The 6774-nt window shown below is 47.0% G+C and overlaps 2 non-coding genes across 2 annotated transcripts; both read right to left on the bottom strand.

Moving 5' to 3' along the window:
• Window positions 1-315: 315 nt before the first annotated feature.
• trnaa-ugc (transfer RNA alanine (anticodon UGC)) lies at window positions 316-388 on the bottom strand. The gene has a single exon. It is a non-coding gene; the product is annotated as a tRNA-Ala (tRNA).
• Window positions 389-6701: 6313 nt separating this feature from the next.
• Window positions 6702-6774, bottom strand: trnaa-ugc (transfer RNA alanine (anticodon UGC)). The gene has a single exon. It is a non-coding gene; the product is annotated as a tRNA-Ala (tRNA).

Below are 6774 nucleotides of genomic sequence, written 5' to 3'. Positions count from 1 at the left end.
TGCTGCCTGGCAGTCTCCACCGTTCGTGCGCTTTTCACACAGCAGGGAATATATTAGTTTTATTAACTTTGTAAATCCTGAGTTCAATCCACAGAAAAGATATCAGGACTTGTGAAGCTTTTTTCCATGTCTCACTTCATCTTTCCATCTTTGCTAAACACCAAAATCAAAAACTTTTGCTGACTGCAGCACACCTAAAGATTTGCTGCTCATTGATCTCGATTTATCGAAGCTGAGGATTGACGTGGGTTCTGGATTTGCTGAAAACTGACACCATTTTTGTTTCGGGACAAATCCCCAAGGTAAAAAAGTGAGTGGAAAATGCGGGAATCGATCCCGCTACTTCTCGCATGCAAAGCGAGCGCTCTACCATTTGAGCTAATTCCCCTACTTAGCGAGTCCACTTGCCCTTCACAGTAGTCGCTTTACACTCGCCTCCAAACAGCGCCACGAATTGCCACCTCCCTGAATTTTTTCAATACTTTGTTCGAATCCGCGGTATCGAGTATTCGCAAGTGAGCAACCGCAGAACGGGAAGGCACAGTAATCGTGAATGATGCCGAGAAGAGCCCGAGCCTGCGGAACGCAGACGAGGTCATCGGAAAAGAACAGCAGCCCGAGCTTGAGGAAACAGCGAGAGCTCTGTCTGTCTGTCTGTCTGACTGACCGATCGAAGGCTGATTTGCCTGAAAGTGAGTGCGGTTTGACGTGTTGTTACTCAAAGGCACTCCCTGCTGGTGAGCAGAGGCAAATGCTAGAGCAAAACAGCCGTTTTCGGGCAGACACAAAAAGCTTTCAGGTTTCAGAAAGGAAAGGAGGTCTCCTGTGCCTCAGCGCCAACATGTTAAGCTGTAGGCTGTCTGTAAAGTAAAGAAAACGGCCTTGAGCTAATTTCTGCTTACTCCAAAAGCACGTTCGCTAGTTCCAACCAAAAACCTAAGGATGACTTTTATCTGATAATTGTATTGCAGTCCTCCGCTGTACGAAGGGAAGCAGCCAGGATTGCTCTCTTTGGTAAATATTCACTGTGCGCCTTTTGACACTCCCGGACTCGTGGAGTCACGTGTGCATGACCGAGACTGACTCATTTCCTGCTCAGACCGCAGCGCTGTGGCAGTGTGAGCTGCTACTTTCTCTGCACACCGTGCAGCAGTGGATGTCGTGTCTAATGACAAATCAGAAGATTGTCTGGACAACTCCTACCTGACTGGATTGTTTTTGCCAACTGTCCATTACTTTATGACTATAGATAGCTTGCAAACTTACCTTATTGGTAATGCTGCCTGGCAGTCTCCACCGTTCGTGCGCTTTTCACACAGCAGGGAGTGCATTAGTTTTGTTAACTTTGTAAATCCTGAGTTCAATCCACAGAAAAGATATCAGGACTTGTGAAGCTTTTTTCCATGTCTCACTTCATCTTTCCATCTTTGCTAAACACCAAAATCAAAAACTTTTGCTGACTGCAGCACACCTAAAGATTTGCTGCTCATTGATCTCGATTTATCGAAGCTGAGGATTGACGTGGGTTCTGGATTTGCTGAAAACTGACACCATTTTTGTTTCGGGACAATTCCCCAAGGTAAAAAAGTGAGTGGAAAATGCGGGCAACGATCCCGCTACTTCTCACATGCAAAGCGAGCGCTCTACCATTTGAGCTAATTCCCCTACTTAGCAAGTCCACTTGCCCTTCACAGTAGTCGCTTAACACTCGCCTCCAAACAGCGCCACGAATTGCCACCTCCCTGAATTTTTTCAACCCTTTGTTCCAATCCGCGGTATCGAGTATTCGCAAGTGAGCAACCGCAGAACGGGAAGGCACAGTAATCGTGAATGATGCCGAGAAGAGCCCGAGCCTGCGGAAGGAAGACGAGGTCATCGGAAAAGAACAGCAGCCCGAGCTTGAGGAAACAGCGAGAGCTCTGTCTGTCTGTCTGTCTGACTGACCGATCGAAGGCTGATTTGCCTGAAAGTGAGTGCGGTTTGACGTGTTGTTACTCAAAGGCACTCCCTGCTGGTGAGCAGAGGCAAATGCTAGAGCAAAACAGCCGTTTTCGGGCAGACACAAAAAGCTTTCAGGTTTCAGAAAGGAAAGGAGGTCTCCTGTGCCTCAGCGCCAACATGTTAAGCTGTAGGCTGGCTGTAAAGTAAAGAAAACGGCCTTGAGCTAATTTCTGCTTACTCCAAAAGCAGGTTCGCTAGTTCCAACCAAAAACCTAAGGATGACTTTTATCTGATAATTGTATTGCAGTCCTCCGCTGTACGAAGTGAAGCAGCCAGGATTGCTCTCTTTGGTAAATATTCACTGTGCGCCTTTTGACACTCCCGGACTCGTGGAGTCACGTGTGCATGACCGAGACTGACTCATTTCCTGCTCAGACCGCAGCGCTGTGGCAGTGTGAGCTGCTACTTTCTCTGCACACCGTGGAGCAGTGGATATCGTGTCTAATGACAAATCAGAAGATTGTCTGGACAACTCCGAGCTGACTGGATTGTTTTTTGCCAACTGTCCATCACTTTATGACTTTAGATAGCTTGCAAACTAACCTAATTGGCATTGCTGCCTGGCAGTCTCCACCGTTCGTGCGCTTTTCACACAGCAGGGAATATATTAGTTTTATTAACTTTGTAAATCCTGAGTTCAATCCACAGAAAAGATATCAGGACCTGTGAAGCTTTTTTCCATGTCTCACTTCATCTTTCCATCTTTGCTAAACACTAAAATCAAAAACTTTTGCTTACTGCAGCACACCAAAAGATTTACTGCTCCTTGACCTCAATTCATCGAAGCTGAGGATTGACGTGGGTTCTGGATTTGCTGAAAACTGACACCATTTTTGTTTCGGGACAATTCCCCAAGGTAAAAAAGTGAGTGGAGAATGCGGGCATCGTTCCCGCTACTTCTCGCATGCTAAGCGAGCGCTCTACCATTTGAGCTAATTCCCCTGCTTAGCGAGACCAATTGCCCTTCACAATAGTCGCTTCACACTCGCCTCCAAACAGCGCCACGAATTGCCACCTCCCTGAATTTTTTCAACCCTTTGTTCCAATCCGCGGTATCGAGTATTCGCAAGTGAGCAACCGCAGAACGGGAAGGCACAGTAATCGTGAATGATGCCGAGAAGAGCCCGAGCCTGCGGAACGCAGACGAGGTCATCGGAAAAGAACAGCAGCCCGAGCTTGAGGAAACAGCGAGAGCTCTGTCTGTCTGTCGGTCTGTCTGACTGATGGAAGGCTGATTTGCTTGAAAGTGCGTGCGGTTTGACGTGTTGTTACTCAAAGGCACTCCCTGCTGGTGAGCAGAGGCAAATGCTAGAGCAAAACAGCCGTTTTCGGGCAGACACAAAAAGCTTTCAAGTTTAAGAAAGGAAAGGAGGTCTCCTGTGCCTCAGCGCCAACATGTTAAGCTGTAGGCTGGCTGTAAAGTAAAGAAAACGGCCTTGAGCTAATTTCTGCTTACTCCAAAAGCAGGTTCGCTAGTTCCAACCAAAAACCTAAGGATGACTTTTATCTGATAATTGTATTGCAGTCCTCCGCTGTGCGAAAGAAGCAGCCAGGATTGCTCTCTTTGGTAAATATTCACTGTGCGCCTTTTGACACTCCCGGACTCGTGGAGTCACGTGTGCATGACCGAGACTGACTCATTTCCTGCTCAGACCGCAGCGCTGTGGCAGTGTGAGCTGCTACTTTCTCTGCACACCGTGCAGCAGTGGATATCGTGTCGAATGACAAATCAGAAGATTGTCTGGACAACTCCGAGCTGACTGGATTGTTTTTTGCCAACTGTCCATCACTTTATGACTTTAGATAGCTTGCAAACTAACCTAATTGGCAGTGCTGCCTGGCAGTCTCCACCGTTCGTGCGCTTTTCACACAGCAGGGAGTATATTAGTTTTATTAACTTTGTAAATCCTGAGTTCAATCCACAGAAAAGATATCAGGGCCTGTGAAGCTTTTTTCCATGTCTCACTTCATCTTTCCATCTTTGCTAAACACTAAAATCAAAAACTTTTGCTTACTGCAGCACACCAAAAGATTTACTGCTCCTTGACCTCAATTCATCGAAGCTGAGGATTGACGTGGGTTCTGGATTTGCTGAAAACTGACACCATTTTTGTTTCGGGACAATTCCCCAAGGTAAAAATGTGAGTGGAAAATGCGGGCATCGATCCCGCTACTTCTCGCATGCAAAGCGAGCGCTCTACCATTTGAGCTAATTCCCCTACTTAGCGAGTCCACTTGCCCTTCACAGTAGTCGCTTTACACTCGCCTCCAAACAGCGCCACGAATTGCCACCTCCCTGAATTTTTTCAATACTTTGTTCGAATCCGCGGTATCGAGTATTCGCAAGTGAGCAACCGCAGAACGGGAAGGCACAGTAATCGTGAATGATGCCGAGAAGAGCCCGAGCCTGCGGAACGCAGACGAGGTCATCGGAAATGAACAGCAGCCCGAGCTTGAGGAAACAGCGAGAGCTCTGTCTGTCTGTCTGTCTGACTGACCGATCGAAGGCTGATTTGCCTGAAAGTGAGTGCGGTTTGACGTGTTGTTACTCAAAGGCACTCCCTGCTGGTGAGCAGAGGCAAATGCTAGAGCAAAACAGCCGTTTTCGGGCAGACACAAAAAGCTTTCAGGTTTCAGAAAGGAAAGGAGGTCTCCTGTGCCTCAGCGCCAACATGTTAAGCTGTATGCTGTCTGTAAAGTAAAGAAAACGGCCTTGAGCTAATTTCTGCTTACTCCAAAAGCACGTTCGCTAGTTCCAACCAAAAACCTAAGGATGACTTTTATCTGATAATTGTATTGCAGTCCTCCGCTGTACGAAGGGAAGCAGCCAGGATTGCTCTCTTTGGTAAATATTCACTGTGCGCCTTTTGACACTCCCGGACTCGTGGAGTCACGTGTGCATGACCGAGACTGACTCATTTCCTGCTCAGACCGCAGCGCTGTGGCAGTGTGAGCTGCTACTTTCTCTGCACACCGTGCAGCAGTGGATGTCGTGTCTAATGACAAATCAGAAGATTGTCTGGACAACTCCTACCTGACTGGATTGTTTTTGCCAACTGTCCATTACTTTATGACTATAGATAGCTTGCAAACTTACCTTATTGGTAATGCTGCCTGGCAGTCTCCACCGTTCGTGCGCTTTTCACACAGCAGGGAGTGCATTAGTTTTGTTAACTTTGTAAATCCTGAGTTCAATCCACAGAAAAGATATCAGGACTTGTGAAGCTTTTTTCCATGTCTCACTTCATCTTTCCATCTTTGCCAAACACCAAAATCAAAAACTTTTGCTGACTGCAGCACACCTAAAGATTTGCTGCTCATTGATCTCGATTTATCGAAGCTGAGGATTGACGTGGGTTCTGGATTTGCTGAAAACTGACACCATTTTTGTTTCGGGACAATTCCCCAAGGTAAAAAAGTGAGTGGAAAATGCGGGCATCGATCCCGCTACTTCTCACATGCAAAGCGAGCGCTCTACCATTTGAGCTAATTCCCCTACTTAGCAAGTCCACTTGCCCTTCACAGTAGTCGCTTAACACTCGCCTCCAAACAGCGCCACGAATTGCCACCTCCCTGAATTTTTTCAATCCTTTGTTCCAATCCGCGGTATCGAGTATTCGCAAGTGAGCAACCGCAGAACGGGAAGGCACAGTAATCGTGAATGATGCCGAGAAGAGCCCGAGCCTGCGGAAGGAAGACGAGGTCATCGGAAAAGAACAGCAGCCCGAGCTTGAGGAAACAGCGAGAGCTCTGTCTGTCTGTCTGTCTGACTGACCGATCGAAGGCTGATTTGCCTGAAAGTGAGTGCGGTTTGACGTGTTGTTACTCAAAGGCACTCCCTGCTGGTGAGCAGAGGCAAATGCTAGAGCAAAACAGCCGTTTTCGGGCAGACACAAAAAGCTTTCAGGTTTCAGAAAGGAAAGGAGGTCTCCTGTGCCTCAGCGCCAACATGTTAAGCTGTAGGCTGGCTGTAAAGTAAAGAAAACGGCCTTGAGCTAATTTCTGCTTACTCCAAAAGCAGGTTCGCTAGTTCCAACCAAAAACCTAAGGATGACTTTTATCTGATAATTGTATTGCAGTCCTCCGCTGTACGAAGTGAAGCAGCCAGGATTACTCTCTTTGGTAAATATTCACTGTGCGCCTTTTGACACTCCCGGACTCGTGGAGTCACGTGTGCATGACCGAGACTGACTCATTTCCTGCTCAGACCGCAGCGCTGTGGCAGTGTGAGCTGCTACTTTCTCTGCACACCGTGGAGCAGTGGATATCGTGTCTAATGACAAATCAGAAGATTGTCTGGACAACTCCGAGCTGACTGGATTGTTTTTACCAACTGTCCATCACTTTATGACTTTAGATAGCTTGCAAACTAACCTAATTGGCATTGCTGCCTGGCAGTCTCCACCGTTCGTGCGCTTTTCACACAGCAGGGAATATATTAGTTTTATTAACTTTGTAAATCCTGAGTTCAATCCACAGAAAAGATATCAGGACTTGTGAAGCTTTTTTCCATGTCTCACTTCATCTTTCCATCTTTGCTAAACACCAAAATCAAAAACTTTTGCTGACTGCAGCACACCTAAAGATTTGCTGCTCATTGATCTCGATTTATCGAAGCTGAGGATTGACGTGGGTTCTGGATTTGCTGAAAACTGACACCATTTTTGTTTCGGGACAAATCCCCAAGGTAAAAAAGTGAGTGGAAAATGCGGGAATCGATCCCGCTACTTCTCGCATGCAAAGCGAGCGCTCTACCATTTGAGCTAATTCCCC

The sequence above is a fragment of the Heptranchias perlo genome, unplaced genomic scaffold (genome assembly GCF_035084215.1).
Source record: "Heptranchias perlo isolate sHepPer1 unplaced genomic scaffold, sHepPer1.hap1 HAP1_SCAFFOLD_147, whole genome shotgun sequence".
Lineage (NCBI taxonomy): Eukaryota > Metazoa > Chordata > Chondrichthyes > Hexanchiformes > Hexanchidae > Heptranchias > Heptranchias perlo.
The sequence above is the reverse complement of the archived record's forward strand: the minus strand, read 5'-3'. Positions and strand labels throughout refer to the sequence as shown.